Source organism: Gorilla gorilla, chromosome 16 (assembly GCF_029281585.2).
Source record: "Gorilla gorilla gorilla isolate KB3781 chromosome 16, NHGRI_mGorGor1-v2.1_pri, whole genome shotgun sequence".
NCBI lineage: Eukaryota > Metazoa > Chordata > Mammalia > Primates > Hominidae > Gorilla > Gorilla gorilla.
Genome location: NC_073240.2, coordinates 21962006 through 21981869, shown reverse-complemented (window position 1 = coordinate 21981869; position 19864 = coordinate 21962006). Strand labels below are relative to the sequence as shown.

The 19864-nt window shown below is 35.5% G+C and overlaps 1 protein-coding gene and 2 pseudogenes across 8 annotated transcripts in view; 2 read left to right on the top strand and 1 right to left on the bottom strand.

The window, feature by feature from the left end:
- LOC101152484 (olfactory receptor 4N2-like) overlaps positions 1-19864 on the top strand; it is a 65485-nt pseudogene that overhangs the window by 7437 nt on the left and 38184 nt on the right.
- LOC101143448 (olfactory receptor 4M2) overlaps positions 1-19864 on the top strand; it is an 80845-nt gene that overhangs the window by 40358 nt on the left and 20623 nt on the right. For 4 of the 8 annotated variants that reach the window (XM_063698898.1, XM_063698901.1, XM_063698902.1 and 1 more), the window contains 2 exons: positions 19063-19158; positions 19662-19750. The exons of 1 other annotated variant lie outside the window; for it this stretch is intronic. The gene's annotated coding sequence lies outside the window, so the exon portion shown is untranslated. Of the gene's footprint in view, positions 1-8517; positions 8611-19062; positions 19159-19661; positions 19751-19864 lie in introns of those variants that run through there. 3 more of the 8 variants (XM_063698904.1, XM_063698900.1, XM_063698899.1) reach the window with 3 other exon arrangements.
- Positions 2415-3393, bottom strand: LOC129527264 (olfactory receptor 11H12-like; annotated as a pseudogene).

Sequence of the window (19864 nt, the reverse complement as noted above, 5' to 3'; positions counted from 1 at the left end):
ATTAGAGATACAATAATACCAACCCAATTTCTTTGGGTTTCATAAGTAGGAAATAAAATAATACATAGAAAAGACTTGGAACATTGCCTGACACAAAATAGGTGCCTTAAAATGTTAATTATTTTCAATGTTGCGAAGACAGTGAACCCTGTGGTGGTGAATTTGCATATGAAAACCTGTTAAACTGATACACACTCTTTCTTTTCTCCTAATATTGTCGCACTTGCACCTTATGTCCTAAGTTTTCTAGTAATCTTGAATGTACATAATGTTTGGTTGTACAAATAAATTTTGCTTTGTGAGGGAATTAGTTGTAATTGAGGGTGGAATCAAAGTTTGTTCAGCGAATTCCATCTATTCAGTTGTAAAGGCAGCGAATAAACACCATGACTTGTATTTGAAAGTAGAAAATACCAACTTTCAATTGTCATTTCCCCCGAGGAAACCATTAACCAGCACAATTATTTTTAAATATCAACCTGAAGTAACACTGTATTTTTACTGCTATTCTTTCTCTCTCCTTCTCTCTCTTTGGGATACAGTTTGGCTTTGAAAAAATATGGTATATATGCAGTGTTTGGTCAAATAATTTAGCACTATGGAAAAGGTTGTGAACCAGTCATAGTATTTGAGGTTGTAAGAAGAAACCTTTGAAAAGGTAGTGGCTGCACAAATGTATTAACTTAGTACCACAAAGTAGGGAGTTCTGAAACTGTGGTGGAAATATTGCCTGCCTTGACTACCTGTTCTTCTTGAGTCCATTTGCTGATCAGAACTCAGGTAACTTAAAAGTCATATACCCTGGAAAGGAGTATAGAAACAGGAAAGATCCTCAGCGGCTATACAAGTGAGAGATATGGCAGAGTTCTAATAAGATTGACTAAAAGCTTGATACTGTCTTACATCAAAGGAGCAAATAATTGTTCTACCTGGAATGTCCAGGCCCCAATTCACAAATGCATTCCTACCTTTTGAACTGAATAATGATCTCTTTCCCAATAAACTGTTATAAGACAAAAAATCTGAAAGGAAAATTGTTGCACATACATCATATTCTTATATTCTGTATTTTCTGGGACAGTCTGTTTCAGATTAGATGATGAGTCCTAATTCAGGTTTGCAAAATATTATCAAGGCAAATCTTTATGGAGATTCTATTGAGATATTATTTTATTACAAAAAGTGGGATAACTGCAATGTTCATCAAAAAAATTGGTGGTAGAAGGAAGGAAGGTGTTGGAGTGTTCAGTAACCTTACCCCAGAATGCCACAGTACAAATTCTGTGAGAAGTCATTCTTGTGTAGTAGAGGCATTCATTTTTCTCCTAATATCCCTTCTGAAAATTCCCTTTTACTAGTCAGCTCTTAGCTTCTTGGAAGGAAGGCCCTTCGTCTAGGACAATGTTCATCTCCCCACAGAAAAATTCACAATTCATGGCATGTTAGTTCAATAAAATATTATGCTTTCTAAGAATGATAATTATGAAAATTTGCTATTAATGGGAGCAAGTTCAACATTAAATCACATGAAACAGACATATTAACAAAAATAGATACATAAGAGCAATTGAACTATAAATGCTTTTTTCCTTTAAAAATTTTCCTTCATATTATTTTTACATTCTTTTAGCAACAAATGACAATGAACTGCCATTGATTTTATTTTTTGAACTTAAGCAGTGTATCCACAAGTACACCATTGCCCTGTCCAATTTTTAGTGGAAGATATTCTATTATCTAAATCTCAATAAATTGACCCATCATGTTTTTGGTGTGGTACCTTATTTAGGTAAAAATATTAGGCATTTAGAAGAATGCATTTGTGAATATTTTGACTGATGTTACTATAGATGGAATTAGAATCTGCCCTTTAGGGGCTCAGAAGGAAGTAATGTTTGGATATCATTAGGCTAGAATATTTTACTGTCCCACAAAAATGTTGATAAATTGCTTATAAGGGCTTATTTATTAGAAATGACCATGTCACCAAATAAAGCCAAATATGATAGGAATCACAATCAGAAAATATATTTTTTCTTCTTTTATTTACAACCAACCAAACAAAATAACATAGCTGTAATTTTGTCAATGTCAGAACAATAAATTTAAGTCAAATAGAACTTAAAGAATTTTTCTCACAGACGAATCAGATGGAAACTATCCAGAAAACACCCAAATATGTACATTCCTCAGTTAATACTCAGTCTAGGTGCCAAAGGGAAACCACACGCTTCCATTTATCTATATAATTTGGCAACTTTAATTTGTAAGGGTCCCAACAGGTATTTAATTTCATAGGCTGATATAGTCAATATCACTAGATCCATATTTTTTAGATTTAAATAACTATATAATTCTGATTTCTCTTTGTTACACTGTACTGATCTGATCATGGAGGAATAATCTAATATGGCTTAGATTATGTTGGAACTCCCCAGAACTTTCCTCAGGGCTGCCTTTATCTGCTTATTCTGGAGGCTATAAATAAGGGGATTGAAGAGTGGGGTCACCATAGCATAGAACAAAGTTTTGATTTTCTGCATCCCTGTAGAATGTTAGAGTCCTGGACTCACACACATGACCATAAGAGCCATAGAACAGTGATACCACAGCCAAATGAGACCCACAGGTAGAGAAGGCTTTATGTTTCCCAGTGCTCAAAGGCATACCCAACACAGCTTTCAGGACAAGAGTATAGGATCCAATAATAAAGAGGAAGTTACCAAAAATAACTAATGAGCTTAGAGTGTAGCAAAACAGTTGGATTCTTGGGGCAGAGACACAAGCCAATGCAAATAGTGGCCCTGGGTCACACACAACATGGCCATTAATATTTGGACCACAGAAGGGCATCTGAGAGATGAGAACAGTGGGGATCAGGAAACACAGAAATCCACAAACCCAGCACAGTATGACCAGTTTGGCACAGAGATGCCCAGTCATGATATTAGGATAGTGCAAGGGATGGCAGGTAACAAGGTACTGATCAAACGCCATCACAGTCAAAATCAAGCATTCAGATGTACCCAAAGAGAAGAAGAAATAAAATTGGAGAAAACATCCAGCAAAGGAGATGGTTTTTTTCTCTGAAAGGAAGTTGACCAACATCTTGGGAACTGTGGAAGAGACATACCATATCTCTAAAAAGGAGAAATTTCCCAGGAACATGTACATGGGAGTGTGAAGTCGCCGGCCACACCACAGGGCGCAAGCAATGGCTCCATTTCCTGTTATGGTCAGTGCATATGTTGTAGTGAAGAGTGAGAAGAGGAAGATCTGAATTGTCCACTCACAAGATAAATCTTGGAGTATAAATTCATTTACAAAAGCAAAGCTGGAATTTGGCTCAGAGACATTCATTGGGCCAGTGACCTGCAAGGTCAAGAGATACATTATCAGTCAGGAATCTTTTACAAAATGAGTTCGTTTTTTAAGAATGAAGAGAAGACAATGAACATGAAGTCATTTTTCAAAAGAATAATTAGGAAGAGAATGTAGTTTACTTTTTCTTGGCTATACGGTATATGAGTTTTGGGCTTAGTAGGTAGCTGATTGAACAAAAACTTCTGCCAGCTTCTAAATCTCTCTTTAATATGCAATCGTGATAGAACTAGGTAAAGATAAATTCCTTTTGTAAGGTCATTATTTCAGGACAGAAATGATTTAATATAGTTTCTGGATAGCATACAACCCAAAGTTAGTACTTTGAGAGGGCACAAATGTGTTAGTTTCTTACTGCAAACCCAACTTATAGTGCAATAGACTGAGCAAGGAAAGTTTTGACCATTTACATTTCAGCTAAACATACTACTTAACATTATTTACATATGCAAAAGAAATGCACATATTTTAAAATAAATTGGTAGCTATCACGTTAAAGCCATTATCTCTGAATTTCTATTGCTGCTGTTGTTAGCTTAAGTGATTATCTAATGTTGCTTACCAATATTGACTTTTAATATTAATATTGTAAAGCTGCAATGTTTTCTGTAGAAAGGGAAGGCTTTAAGTTCCTGATTAATCTTTTACCTTAATTTCATAAACTGATACAGTGATTATTATATTGATAAAATCAATATAATATTGATTTAGTCATTATGTACAAAAGTTTGCAAAGATCTAGACATTAAACTTTATTTTTGAAGGTATTTCATAAAATTTGGAGATTGATTTTCCTTATATGCTTTTTGTAAAATTGAAAAATTTTACTAAATGACAGAAATCAAACACTTTTTTTTGTTATAGGTAAACTTCTTTCTACATTCTTATAAAAATATATTAGGGATTTGAGTTACCTGAAAAAACTTTTTTTCCCTCAGAAATATGAAGGGATGTGAGTTCTAGATGTCAAGAGGGCTTGCATTTTGAGAAGAAACACAAATTTTCAGAAGTTTTTCTTCCAATTTGATCTCTACACCAGTGCTCTGGGAAGTCTTTTGGTATGACTAGTTAGAAGTTATGTTTGTGCCTCTTTTAGTAATAGATGCCTCTTTAATAGGCTTCCAACCAGAAACATTAATAAACCAACATTAGGAAATTATGGAAATGGATTGACATGGGAGTGTCATGATTCTCAGCAGTGCTCAAAAGGTGAAGCCATCATCGTTTTGACATGAACCAAATCTCTAAATGATTTATTTTATAAACCATATTCTGCCTCCAGCTAGACAGTTTTATTGTGGCCCCAAAATTAAAAATGCGCTTTATAAAACTCACTTTCTCCTGGGATGTAGCCTCTATAGCATTAGGAAAGTTATCTTCCAAGCCAATGAATCTTTAAAAAGTTAATGATGACATACTCTCTGAAGAATCAGTAAAGAGTAATGACAACTATTCTAAGACATCATTATTTACAAAGAGCTTGCCCACCAGATGGATTCCAAAAAATCTTCTGGAAGACACAGTCTGAGGAGAAATAAGATACAAAATGTTACCAAAAGTTCTAACATAATGTTTAGGAACATTTCAAGTGTTACTGTGCATATGTTGGAGGATATACAGCCCAGTGAGGAAAGTACTGATGTTCCAACATTGTCACATATTGAACAAAAACTTACAGAATTTAGAAATAACTTTTAGAAGGATGGCACTTTTTTGGCAGAATCCTTTAGATATGAGAAAAAAGTATAAGAAGTAGCAACGTTTAAGTTAATTGACAAGTACTTGAGAGGAACATGTGACTTCCCAATTAACATGAGAGAAGTATTGACTTTTATTTGTGTCCCTTCTATTTTTACTTTATGGCATTTAGGGGCCAATATAGTGTAACTAAACACTCGTGTGAGTGAATGCTCCTACCAAGTGCTGTGAAGTAGTTGAGGACATCAGAGATGTATGCCCTAGGACTACAGACATCTGTCTAAAAGCAAACTTCCACTTTGAAAGACTATGGAGGAAAATGTTTATTCAGACCTTTATTATCACTTAGTCATAATACTTAGAAACTCCTAAAACATAGCTTTGATCTTGTCGTCTGCTCCAAAAGCCATCAATGATTTCAAGGTCCCAAGTTCTCCACAAATTGACTTCAAATTACTTTCCTGGTGTTATCTTTCTCTACTCTCTTTTACAGATAAATTAGACAGTAGACAGCATTTCATTCTCTGAATAGGTTCAGTTTCCTATGTTCTCTTTTTTGTGGTCATTTTCTGTGTTTGGAATTCTATTTATCTCTGCCTACACCTGTAAAAACCCTCCTTCAAGGTCCAGTTCAAAGGACATTTTTTTTTCCCCCAGAATGTTTTCCCCTCTTCCCCTAAGCAAAGCACCTTTTCCATCCTTGCATTTTTTTTTTTTTTGAGACATAGTCTCGTTCTGTCCCCAGGCTGGAATGCAGTGGTGTGATCTCAGCTCACTGCAACCTCCGCCTCCTGGGTTCAAATAATTCTCCTGCTTCAGCCTCCTGAGTAGCTGGGACTACAGGTGCACGCCACCACGCCCAGCTAATTTTTGTATTTTTAGTAGAGACAGGGTTTCACAATGTTGGCCAGGATGGTCTCTATCTCTTGACCTTGTGATCCAGTTGCCTCGGCCTCCCAAAGTGCTGGGATTACAGGTGTGAGCCACCATGCCTGGCCCCATCCTTGAATTTTTATTTTACCATCTTTGTGTCTTTGTCATGATACTAATCATAAGCTGCCCTATATCAATGTTCATCCATGATATTGGCTTGAAGTTTTTTGTTGTTGTTGTGTCTCTACCAGGTTTTGGTATCAGGATGATGCTGGCCTCATAGAATGAGTTGGACAGGGGTCCCTCCTCAGTTTTTTGGAATCATTTCAGCAAAAACAGTACTGGCTCTTCTTTGCATATCTGGTAGAATTTGGCTGTGAATCCATCTAGTCCTGAGCTTTTTAAAATATATATATATTTTGGCTGGTAGGCTGTTTATTACTGATGCAATTTTGGAGCAGGTTATTGGTGTGTCCAGGAATTTACCCATCTCTTACAGGTTTTCCAGTTTGTGTGCATAGAGGTGTTTGTAGTCATTTCTGATGGTTATTTTTTATTTCTGTGGGGTCAGTGGTAACATGACCTTTTTCATTTCTAGTTGTGATGTTTCTTTCAAAAGATTAGAATTACTAGTAAAAATTATATCTATTCTGATTAGGGCTTCTAGGCATTATTAAATGTTTACACCTTTAATTTACTCAGGTCAACAGTATATCTCTGGGGATTTTTTCTTAAATAATCTTGTCACTAAACCACTATACTTTATAAACAGCTGATTAAATGAACATACGTTCGAACATTAGACTCTGGATAGACAAGATTAATTAACCTTTGACACAAGAAGCTCACAGTACAACAGGCCACTCTGATAGGACAAAAGTCCTAGGAAGTCTGTGTCGGCAAAATCCCACCTAAGGGCTAAACTTTAAGCTCTATTCACTTTTAAAATATACTGCCATCTCATGCTGATAGTGATGAGCAGTCTCGGGGGAGTTTGACTTCTATAGGGAAGAGGAAGGGGATGTGTTTCTGCACTTTGTTTCTTCAGTCAGGCACTCTGTGACTTCTTCATTTCCTTCCTCTCCTCTTCAAGCCCTAGCATGTTGGCTCAGAAGCACAAGAGGGCAGGATAATCCTCACTGTCTCATTCACACTGACTGAAACCCTGGGCTTTGAAATACAGACTCACTCCTCCCAAGCTCTACTCTGATGCTGGGAGCAATTTAGAGCAAATGTTATCCAAAGTGACATTACCTAGATCACTAGGTTCTTTCTTTCACCCACCTCCAATCCTGCTGTTCTTTCACTTCTAAGTCAAGAAAACTCCAAGTTTACACTTTCCAGGAGCCCCTGGAATATTTGGGGTTTCATATTGCACATCAAAACTATTTCTCACTGACCCAATCATCTATTAAAAATCTTGTTGAATTTCTGCCATTTTAATGGCCATCTATCTGCCTTCATATGAAGTTCTTGGTGTTATAATAGTCAGTGTGCTTCCAAATTAATCCCAATTAGTTTACTTTTACTTTAAGATGAAATGTAGGCAGAGCACAGTGGCTCACACCTGTAATCCCAGCACTTTGGGAGGCCAAGGCGGGTGGATCATGAGGTCAGGAGTTCAAGACCAGCCTGGCCAACATAGTGAAACCCTGTCTCTACTAAAAATAGAAAACAAAATAGCCAGGCATCGTGGCAGGCACCTGTAATCCCAGCTACTTGGGATTCTGAGGCAAGGAGAATCGTTTGAACCTGGGAGGTGGAGGTTGCAATGAGCCGAAGTCACGCCACTGCACTCCAGCCTGGGTGACAGTGCAAGACTCCGTCTCAAAAAAAAAAAAAAGAAGAAGAAATGTAGCTTAGAAACCATTCTTCCATAAAACCAAAACCATATCTCCTTAAGAGGATGCTGGAAAATCAGCCTTTCTCATAAAGTAGTTTTCCCCACAAGTTTAAACACATTACTCCACTGTAAGGTTAGAGACTATTTTAAAAAACTATTATGCTTAGGTAGGCTTTAAAGAAAATAGATCCCATATGTCTCTTTTTAAAAGACTGTATCTAGGCCCTGGCCCCGGACCCTACATCCATCAAGATGTTGATGCCTAAGAAGAACCAGATTGCCATTTATGACTCCTTTTTAAGGAGGGAGTCATGGTGGCCATTTGCTATAGAGAAGTGAAATATAATAATTAAGATTTTAATTTACTGTTACTGAAAGTGATTTCCTTTTAAAATCATAACTGTATTATTAATTTGCTAAGTTTTCCTAAAACTTCGTATTACTTCTTTATTTCTATTATGTTAGGATAACAAATGAAGGAAACAAAACTCTGCAAGATACCTTTATTTTCTTTCAGATATTTAATTCAAAAATGTCATCTTTTGCAATAAACATTATATTAGTCCATTAAAAAAAAAAAACTATTATGCTTCAGCTTTTCCTGCAGTTCTCTCTTTCTTGTCTCTTACATACTTCTCTATGATCTGGTCCAACAATTATTGCCATGGCAACAAAGGCTGTGTGACATCTCTAGCAAGCTCATTGTCTTCTGCTGTATTAAACTTTAATGGGTAACTAGTAGACAGTAACACTCTGGGAGGGCTCAAACCACATAACCAAGTGTGCCAAGATAATCCTGAGCTCACTATTGTCAGGTAAGACAAAGTATTTTAGTGCAATAGCAAACAATTAATTAAACAAACAAAAACAAGAAACCTTTCTTGGGACAGGAAGCCATTAATTAGCTAAGCTCAGAGCCAGTCATTGAAACTAGGTCCTGATTGGGTTTCTGGATTTGACCACTGGGCAGAAACTAGGACCCAAAACCAATTGGAATGAAATGGTCCGCAGATATTGTTTTCATGTAAGGATAGATTTGGAACTATTCAGACTTAGTGGTGGGCCAGGCCTCCCCTGCGAACAGTACAGTTCAGGACACCTGGACTGCCCTTGCCCTCTGCCTTCCCTGGGGTAATGTGAATGGCTTAGTCTTTCGTGTTCTCATCTGTAACATGGAGGAGGAAGAGAAGAGCCTCACTGCACATATTGATTGGGTCATTAAGAATTATCTTAGAGCCATAATTTACAGTATTTTGAAGTTAGGTTTGATTTTTACTATTCCACTACTCCTCTCTCCCAATATGTTGTGCCAAACTGTAAGTAATTTGCAATTAGAACACATTGAAGACATGTATTTGAGCTCCTTAGAGAGTCTCACCCACCTTTGTGGTAACTTTTTGTACTTTAGGTTTTCTCAAGTCAGAGTGTTGAGTCCTTAAATCAGTGTTGGGTAGTGATAAAATTTTGATACATTAGGTAGTGATAAACTTTTAATTGCCTAAGCTTAGTAAATGGGAGACAGGCTTGCTTATCAACAGTCATTGTGGCATTTTATGCTGAAAAAGCCTTGAGGCTCAGACTCAGCCCACAGTTCTCTGCACTCACCTCCACTTCCCTTCTGCACCTTTCATGTGTATCCTTTACAGCAATTTTTTTTGTGAGTTCTTTTCCTTTTTGAGATCTCTCTTAAGGTTAATGGTGTACAGTAGATATCCAGAACTTATTCATCCCTTTTAGCTGAAACATTGTACCCTTTGACAAATGTCTCCCCATATCCCCTGGGCGCAATTTTCAATAGGTAGTTAGGGAAAGCCTCAATGAAAAGGTTGGGATTTTGGGATGCTGATAACATTCAGTTTCTTGAACTAGGTACCTTTGCACAGGAGTATCAGTTGATAACAATTCATTGAGCAATATACTTAGGATTTGTGCACTGTACTTTTTGTATGTTATAGAGGAATAAAAAATTTAGAAATCTCATAAAGGTGATATTTGGATAAAGACTTGAAGGAAGTGTGGAGGCAACAAATATAAACATCTGGGGAAAGAGGGTTCCAGGCAGAGGAGACGGCATGTGTAGGTGCCACGAAGCAGGAGCACGCCTGGCATGATTGAGACGGCAGGGAGTCCTCTTCTCTTCTTCACCTCCACTACACCTCTGAAATGGCCATTTCAGAAAGCATGAAATTTATTTTAACGAATGCTCACTTTTGATATTTTACAAGTGTAACTACAAGTTTATTATAGAAAAATTTGAGAAAACATATGCACAAGAATACAACATAACCATTTAACACTTAAAATTTTTCCTTTCATCACACTTATATTCATAATGTTTGTATTTAAGTGTAAAATTTACTATACATGTTTATATTATTTATATTTATATTTTAATATTAAGAACTGATTAGTTAATTCAACAATAATAGTTGACTGTGAATGTTCCAGGGACTACTCTAAATGCTCATGCACATAGCAGTGAACAAAATGTACAAAAATTCCTATGTGGAACTTATATTCCAAAGGGAGAAAACAGGTGTTAAATAAATAAGTAAACTATATAGTATATTAGGGAGTGATGAGGAAACGTAGAGAAAAATTAGAAATGTCAGGTCAATAGGGAGTGTGTGTGGGAGCTGGCAGAGGTGCATTTTACCGCCAGCCTTACTAAGATGTAATTGACAAAAACAGTATATAGATTCACATGAGAGGAAAAAACAATTCACAGAACTAGCATTGTTCTACTTCTTTCTTTACAGAGATGTATTTGACTGGTGAGACATTCTGGAGTTTAAGCTGTCATTTAAACCAGTTACGATTTTCCATAGGGAGCTACTCTGTCACTTGGGTCTTTTCCCAGTTAAGCAAGGCTACTTTCCATGGAATCATTATCCAGTATATGAGGCTCACTTGGCACTTGTTCAATATGCGCTTGCCTTATAATAGGTGATGGGATATTTTTTATTTTATATTAAAAAACTATGCATTTGTGGCATACAAGATGATTTTTTGATATGTATACATGGTGAAATGATTAATTCAAACTAATTAACATATTTATCACTTCCACATACTTTCATTTTATTGTGTGAGAACATTTAAAATCTCTTCTAAAAATTTCAAGTATACTTTTGGCCCTATGTTTCCATGAGTTCCACATTCAGGCATTCAACCAACTGGATAGAAAGTATTAGTACAAAAAACCCAGAAAAAATACAGTAAAAGCAATAAAAATAAAAAAAGCAGTATAACAACTATTTATAAACATTTATATTTTATTAGTATTATAAGTAATCTATGGGTGATTTAAAGTGTATGGAAAAATATGCGTAGGTTACATGCAAATATAAAATGATATCATTTTATATAAGGGACTTGAACATCCCAGGATTTTGGTGTCCTTGGGGAGTCCTGGAACGAATCACCCCCCAGATATTGCAGATATTTAGGGACAATGGTATAACACATGACTGTTAACTACAGTCACTATGCTGTACAGTAGATCTCCAAAACTTATTCATTCTGTTTAGCTGAAACATTGTACCTTTTGACCAATATCTCTCAATTCCCCTGAGTGGAATTTTCAATAGCTAGTCAGGAAAGGCCTCACCGAAAAGGTGATATTTGGTCAAAGATTTGAAGGGAGTGTTGGGGAAAGAAATATAAATATCTGGGAAAAGAGCATTCCAGGCAAAGGAGATGACATGTATAGGGACCACAAGGCAGGAGCATGCCTGCCATACTTGAGAGACAGTAAGGAATCTTCATCTTTTCCTCATGTCTTTCTCAACTCCAGTATATTTAAATATGGCTTCTCCCCACCACACCCTTAAAATGGCCATTGCATAAATCACCAATAACATTTGTGTTAGTCCATTTTACTTTGCTATAAAGGAATACCTGAGACCGAGTAATTTATAAAGGAAAGAGGTTTATTTGGCTCATGGTCCTGCAGTCAGTACAAGCATGGCATCAGCATCTGCTTAGCTTCTGAAGCCTAAGGAAACTTCTACTCATTGAAGAAAGCAAAGAGGGAGCAGTTGTGTCACATGGCAAGAAAGGGAGCTAGGTGGGGAGGGGGTTGTCCCATACTCTTTTTAACCATCAGATCTGATGGTAACTCTACTATGGGTAAAATGCAAACCCATTCCTGAGGGTTGGATTGGATACCATCACCATCCCATGAGGGATTCACCTCCATAACACAGACACCTCCCACCAGGCACCCCCTCTGACATTGGGGATCACGATTCAGCCTGAGATTTGGAGGGTGCGTTGAATATAATGTGAGCTGTAGGCTTGTAATACATGGTCTTTATTATGTTGAAGTATATTTCTTCTAAACCAACTCTGTTGAGAATCTTTTCATGAAACAATGTTGAATTTTTCAAATGCTATTTCTGCATCTAATTAGATGATTATATAATTTTGGGCTTCATTTTGTTAATGTATATCACATTTATAGATGTATGTATGTTGATCCACCTTGTATCCTTGGGGTAAATCCACTTGAGCATGGTAAGTTATCTTTTTAACGTGCTGTTGAATTCAGTGTGCTAGTATTTGATTGAGGATTCTTTCATCTATGTTCATCAGGGATATTGGCCTGTAATTTTTCTTTTCTTTTCTTTTCTTTTTCTTGTTCTTGTCTGGCTTTGGTGTCAGAGTAATGTTGGCCACGTAAAAAAAGTTTGGAAGTGAAGTATTCCTTCCTCTTAGATTTTTTTTGGGTTGCTAATTATTTCAGTGTTTGGTAGAATACAACAGTAAAGCTATTCTGGGCTTCTCTTTGATGGGAGACTTTATTACAATTCAATCTTCTTACTCATTTTTGGTCTGTTCGTACTTACTTTTTCTTCATGATTCAGTCTTGGTATCTTGCATGTATCTTGGAATTTATTTATTTCTTCTACTTTATTCAATTTGTTACTGTACAATTTTTCATAGTACTCTCATGAGCTTTTTTTCTTAAGAGCTTTTATATTTCTATGGTATCAGTTGTAATGTCTCCCTTTTCACTTTTGATTGTATTAATATTTGAGTCCTTTCTCTTTCTTCCTTGGTCTGGCTAAATTTTGTTGATTTGTTTATCCTTCTGAAAAAAACACTCTATTACATTGAGTTCTTTTCTATTGTAGTTTTAGTCTCTATTTTGTTTATTTCTATTCAGATCCTTGTTATTTCTTCTGCTGACTTTGGGTTTAGTTTGTTCTTTTTTTATTAGTTACTAGAGTTGTAATATCAGGTTGTTTATTTTATATTTTCCTTTTTAAATTTTTATGGGTACACAGTGACTGTATATGTTTATGGGGTACATGAGATATTTTTCTACAGGCAGACGGTGTATAATAATTACATCGCGGTAAATGGGATATCCATCACTTCAAACATTTACCCTTTCTTTGTGTTACAAACAATGCAATTATGCTCTTTTAGTTATTTTTAAATGTACTATAAATTGTTTGGCTATAGTCACCTTGTTGTTCTATCAAATACTAGATCTTACTTATTCTATCTAACTGTATTTTTATGCCGATTATCCATTCCTCCCCTTAACCCTACTATTCTTCCTAGTCTCTGGTAACCATTACTGTATTCTCTATTTCCATAAATCCAGTTATTTTAAGTTTTAGCTCCCACAAATAAGTGAGAACATGGAAAATTTGTCTTGCTGTCCCTGGCTTATTTTATTTAACATAATAACCTCCAGTTCTATCCATGTTGCTGCAAATAACAGGATCTCATTCTTTTTCATGGCTGTATATTACTTGATTGTGTACATTAACCACATTTTCTTTATTTATTCATCTGTTCATGGACAAACAGGTTGCTTCCAAATCATGACTATTGTGAATAGTGCTGCAATATGCATGGGAGTGCAGGTATCTCTCAGGTATCCTGATTTCCTTTCTTTTGTGTATATACCTACCAATGGCATTGCTGGGTCATATGGTAGCTCTATTTTTGTTTTTTTTTTGAGAAACCTCCAAACTGTTCTCCATAGTGATTGTACTAATTTACATTCCCACCAATAGTGGGTTCCCTTTTCTCCATATCCTAGCCAGTATTTCTTACTGCCTGTCTTTTGGATATAAGCCATTTTAACTAGGGTTAGATGATTCGTCTTGTAGTTTTGGTTTGCATTTGCCTGATGAGCAGTGATGCTGAGCACTTTTTCACATGCCTGTTTGCCATTTATGTGTCTTCTTCTGAGCAAGATCTTTTGCCCATTTTTAAACTGGATGATCAGAATTTTCCTATAGAGTTGTTTGAGCTCCTTATATATTCTGGTTATTAATCCCTTGCAAGATGGATAGTTTACAAATATTTTCTCCTATTTTATGATTGTCTTTTCAACATCAATTGAAATGATCCTATGGTTTTTGTTTTTAACTTTATGTGATGAATCACATTTATTGATTTGCGTATGTTGAATCATCCTAGCATTTCTAGAATAAAACTCAATTGATCATGGTGAATTAAATTTTTAATGTGCTGTTGGATTTAGTTAGTATTTTGTTGAGGATTTTTGCATCAGTGTTCATCAGGGATGTTGGTCTGTAGTTTTCTTTTGTTGATATGTCTCTTTCTGGTTTTGTATCAGAGTAATACTGGCCTAATAGAATGAATTTGGATGTATTCTGTGTTCCTATAATTTTTGGAATAGTTTGAGTAGTGTTGGTATTAATTCCTCTATAATATTTGGTAAAATTCAGCAGAGAAGCCATCATGTCCTGGGATTTTCTTTGCTGGGAGACTTTTTATTAGGGCTTTGATCTCATTACTTGTTATTGGTTTGTTCAGGTTTTGGATTTCTTCATGGCTCAAACCTCGTAGATTGTATGTATCTAAGAATTTATCTATTTTATCTGGATTTTCCGGTTTATTGGCATATGGTTGCAAGTCATCCTTTTAATTTCCGCAGTATTGGTTTTATGTCTTAATTTTATTTATTTGGGTCTTTTCCCTTTTTCTCTTAGGTAAAGTTTTGTTGATTTTGTTCATCTTTTCAAAAAACAGACTTTTCACTTTGTTGATCTTCTGTATTGTATGCTTTGTTTCCATTTCATTTATTACCACTCTGATCTTTATTATTTATTTTCTTCTAATAATTTGGGTTTGTTTGCTTTTGCTTTTTTAGTTTTTAAAGATACATCACTAGGTTATTTGAAATTTTCCTACTTTTTTGGTGTAGGCACTTGTAGCTATAAACTTTCACTTGCCAGGTTTTGGTATCAAAAGAGATTCTGGCTTCATAGAATGAGTTAGGGGGGAGTCCATTCTCATTTTTGGGAATAGTTTCAGTAGAGTTGATACTAGATCTTCTTTGTATGCATGGTAGAATTTGACTGTGAAATCATCTGGTCTAGGACTTTTTTGGTTGGTAGATTTTTATTGCTGCTTCTATTTTGGACCTTAATATTGGTCTTTTAGGGTTTTAATTTCTCCCAGATTCAATCTTGGGAGGTTGTTTCCAGAAATTTATCAGTTTCCTCTAGATTTAGTGGTTTGTGTTCATAGAGGTGTTCCTAATAGTCTTGGAGGATATTCTGTATTTATTGGATCATCTGTAATGTCACCTTTGTCATTTCTTGTTGTGATTATTTGAATCTTCTCTCTCTCTCCTTCTTGCTCTCGCTCTCTCTCTGTTACTGTAGCTGGCAGCCGATCAATCTTGTTTATCCTTTTAAGGAATCAACTTTTGGTTTCATTGATTCTTGGTATTAATTTTATGGTGTATTTCAGTCAGGTCTGCTCTGGTTTTAGTTATTTTTTTTCTGCTAGCTTTGTTTTAGTTTTTCTAGCTATTCTGTTGGATGCTAGGTCATTAATTTGAGATATATCTAACTTTCTGCGGTAATTGTTTAGTGCTATAAACTTTTCTCTTAACACTGCTTTTGCTGCATCCCAGAGATCTTGGCATATTGTGTCTCTGTTTTCAGTTGTTTCAAAGACTTTTTTGATTTCTGCCTTAATTTCATTGTTCACCCAGAAGTCATTCAGGAGCAAGTCACTTAATTTCCATGTAGTTGTGTAGTGTTGGGTGATGTTTTTTGTCTTTATTTTTATATGATATACTATTCTAAGCTGACAACAATCACAACTGTACGCTTTATTTGCCAACAACAACCGTACACTTTATTTCTCCTCTCCCACATTTTACGATTTTGATGTCAAAATTTACATCATTTTCTTATGTGTATCCATTGACTATTTTTGCTCTATGTGTTTTAATAGATTTGTCTTTTAACCATTGTACTATAGGAAAAAATTGCTTTACACATCATCATTACAGTCTTAGAATATTCTGGATATGACTTTGTATTTCTTATCCCATTGCATTTGTGTTCTCATATGTTTTATGTTTTTAATTAGCAGCCTTTTAATTCAGCTCAAAGAACTTCCTTTAGTAATTCTCTTAAGACATATTTAGTGGTGATGAACTCTCATAGCTTTTGTTTGTCTGGAAAAGATTTTGCTTTTCTCTCATTTGCCAAGGACAACTTTCCTGGGTTAAGTAGACTTGTTGGCCTTGTTTTTTCCCTTCAGCACTTTGAATACATTATCCTACTCTCTCCTGGTCTCCTGAGATTTTGTTGAGAAATCCAGTGACAGCTATTTTGATATTCCCTTCTATGTGATACGCTTCTAATTATTTGCTGTTTTCAAAATGTTTTCTTTTTCTTTAATTTTTGGTATTTGAATTACTGTACATCTTGGATAACTCCTATTTGGCTTAAACTTGTTTGGATAACTCTGCATTTGCTGTGTTTACATGTTAGCAACTTTCTCCAGATTTGGTAGTTTTTTGGAATTTCTTCTTCAGATATGCTTTCTGCTCTGTTTTCTCTTTCTTTTCTTTCTGAAAACTCCTATTAGATGAATATTAGGTCTTAATAGTTTCCCTTCATGTCCAGAGTCTTTCTTTATTCTTTTTCAATCTTCTTAATTTTTTCTCTTCTGACTGAATTATTTTAAATGTTTTGTCTCTAGCTTACTGATCGTTTCCCTTCTGCTTGATTGAGCCTGTTGTTAGAGCTTTCTATTGCATTTTCATTTCAGTCACTTTATTCTTTAAGATTTCTATATTTTTATTATTCCTATTTCTTTGTCAAACATCTTATATTGTTTATTATTTTTCAATTTTTATTTAATTATCTATCCTTATTGTAGTTCACTAAATTTTTTTTATTATACTTTAAGTTTTAGGGTACATGTGCACAATGTGCAGGTTAGTTACATATGTATACATGTGCCATGCTGGTGCACTGCACCCACTAACTCGTCATCTAGCATTAGGTATATCTCCCAATGCTATCCCTCCCCCCTCCCCCCACCCCACAACAGTCCCTAGAGTGTGATGTTCCTCTTCCTGTGTCCATATGTTCTCATTGTTCAATTCCCACCTGTGAGTGAGAATATGCGGTGTTTGGTTTTTTGTTCTTGCGATAGTTTACTGAGAATGATGATTTCCAATTTCATCCATGTCCCTACAAAGGACATGAACTCATCATTTTTTATGGCTGCATAGTATTCCATGGTGTATATGTGCCACATTTTCTTAATCCAGTCTATCATTGTTGGACATTTGGGTTGGTTCCAAGTCTTTGCTATTGTGAATAGTGCCACAATAAACATACTTGTGCATGTGTCTTTATAGTAACATGATTTATAGTCCTTTGGGTATGTACCCAGTAATGGGATGGCTGGGTCAAATGGTATTTCTAGTTCTAGATCCCTGAGGAATCACCACACTGACTTCCACAATGGTTGAACTAGTTACAGTCCCACCAACAGTGTAAAAGTGTTAGTTTCTCCACATCCTCTCCAGCACCTGTTGTTTCCTGACTTTTTAATGATTGCCATTCTAACTGGTGTGAGATGATATCTCATTGTGGTTTTGATTTGCATTTCTCTGATGGCCAGTGATGGTGAGCATTTTTTCATGTGTTTTTTGGCTGCATAAATGTCTTCTTTCGAGAAGTGTCTGTTCATATCCTTTGCCCACTTTTTGATGGGGTTGTTTGTTTTTTTCTTGTAAATTTGTTTGAGTTCATTGTAGATTCTGGACATTAGCCCTTTGTCAGATGAGTAGGTTGCGAAAATTTTCTCCCATTTTGTGGGTAGCCTGTTCACTCTGATGGTAGTTTCTTTTGCTGTGCAGAAGCTCTTGAGTTTAATTAGATCCCATTTGTCAATTTTGGCTTTTGTTGCCATTGCTTTTGGTGTTTTGGACATGAAGTCCTTGCCCATGCCTATGTCCTGAATGGTAATGCCTAGGTTTTCTTCTAGGGTTTTTATGGTTTTAGGTCTAACATGTAAGTCTTTAATACATCTTGAATTGATTTTTGTATAAGGTGTAAGGAAGGGATCCAGTTTCAGCTTTCTACATATGGCTAGCCAGTTTTCCCAGCACCATTTATTAAATAGGGAATCCTTTCCCCATTGCTTGTTTTTCTCAGGTTTGTCAAAGATCAGATAGTTGTAGGTATGCGGCGTTATTTCTGGGGGCTCTGTTCTGTTCCATTGATCTATATCTCTGTTTTGGTACCAGTACCATGCTGTTTTTGTTACTGTAGCCTTGTAGTATAGTTTAAAGTCAGGTAGTGTGATGCTTCCAGCTTTGTTCTTTTGGCTTAGGATTGACTTGGCGATGCGGGCTCTTTTTTGGTTCCATATAAACTTTAAAGTAGTTTTTTCCACTTCTGTGAAGAAAGTCATTGGTAGCTTGATGGGGATGGCATTGAATCTGTAAATTACCTTGGGCAGTATGGCCATTTTCACGATATTGATTCTTCCTACCCATGAGCATGGAATGTTCTTCCATTTGTTTGTATCCTCTTTTATTTCATTGAGCAGTGGTTTGTAGTTCTCCTTGAAGAAATCTTACTTTTTTGCCAATAAAAACACAGACTAGATGAAAGCAACTAAAATGAGTTGGTATTTGTACCATTGAAATGACTAAGGAGATGTAATTCTATTATAAATTTTTAGTTGAACTTGTCTTCAGTTCCTTAAAACAACAAAATGGAATAAGCACATTTTCTTTTTGTGGTATTCTTAGTAAAGTTGAAAAATAGATAAGTATTCTCAGTATTCTGGAAAAGGCATTTTTCTTCTAAGAAATTGTCTTAGATCTTGTCTCATGACTGATATTGTTCAAGAATTCTGCCCTGATTATTTTTATTCAACATTTATTTTCTATATGCTTTAAGCAATCCTGTATGCAATTTATAAAATATCACTTACCTTTTTCTCTTTTTTAGTGGCTTTTTATCTGAGATCTACAACTTATGAAGAATACAAATGACGTATATTCTTTTCTTCTCTTTGTGTATGGAATAGAGGGGCTTGCACAGTAGGTACTTGTCAAAATCTGTTGATTGTAACTCCGATTTCTATTTTTTTCCTTAGTAATGGGGACCTGACATTATTTATGGTGGCCCAACTAAAATATTGCATTGACTTGCCTCAGGCTCATTTAAACTTCAATTCAATAATTTAGAATGACCTTGTAAGAAAAAGATATTCCTTTTGAAGCCCAGTGGACAATCTGATGTTAATAGTAGTTGGTTGGTGGGACTTTTGAAAAGTCTTTAAAATGGTTTGTCTACTCCAGCCCTCTCATACATGATCACCATTTAACATTTTGATTATTAAAATTTCTTTATAGTTATTGCATGTCCTTATAGTTATTCTCATATTACTTTCCCTTTGCAAAAGGGTCATTCTATCCTTTTTTTTAAACTCCTGATTTTTTAAGATAGACAACAAACCCACAAATTATATTAAAAATGATAGAATACATTAGGTTTCCTTTTCCCTCCTAAGAGCAAAGTATTAACAATAAAAATAACACTTGCAGTAAGAAAAAAATGGCTGAGACCCACAGGAACAAAGAAACAGGACAGGAGTTAGATGCAGAGAAGAGATTTCAACAAAAGTTTGGAAAAGGTAAGACAAAAAAGTAGTAGCTGATTTGGCAGGGTCGGGAAGGCTAAGTCTAAATTACCAACAAGAGGAATAGTGAGGAAAAGGGGAGAGATTCGCTTCCTGGAATCCCTACGA